The sequence below is a fragment of the Penaeus monodon genome, chromosome 30, assembly GCF_015228065.2.
Source record: "Penaeus monodon isolate SGIC_2016 chromosome 30, NSTDA_Pmon_1, whole genome shotgun sequence".
In the NCBI taxonomy this organism is placed as follows: Eukaryota; Metazoa; Arthropoda; class Malacostraca; order Decapoda; family Penaeidae; genus Penaeus; species Penaeus monodon.
In genome coordinates, this window is record NC_051415.1 from 29931782 (window position 1) to 29931993 (window position 212).

Consider the following 212-nt stretch of genomic DNA (forward strand, 5'->3'; position numbering starts at 1 on the left):
GTTTAAACCTTTTAAATAATATTTCGGCTACTACGTGCGTTTCGATGGATCGGGGGCGAATCCAGGTTAATCCTGAGTTGGTTTGTTGGGGGGGTTGGGGGGTCCTCACTCGACTGACCATAGCCGTAAGGGGGGTTCTCTCCCCATCTAGTTTTGGGAATTTTGTATTTTTTCCTTTGTAAGAATCTGTTCTAAATGTAAATGTATATTTG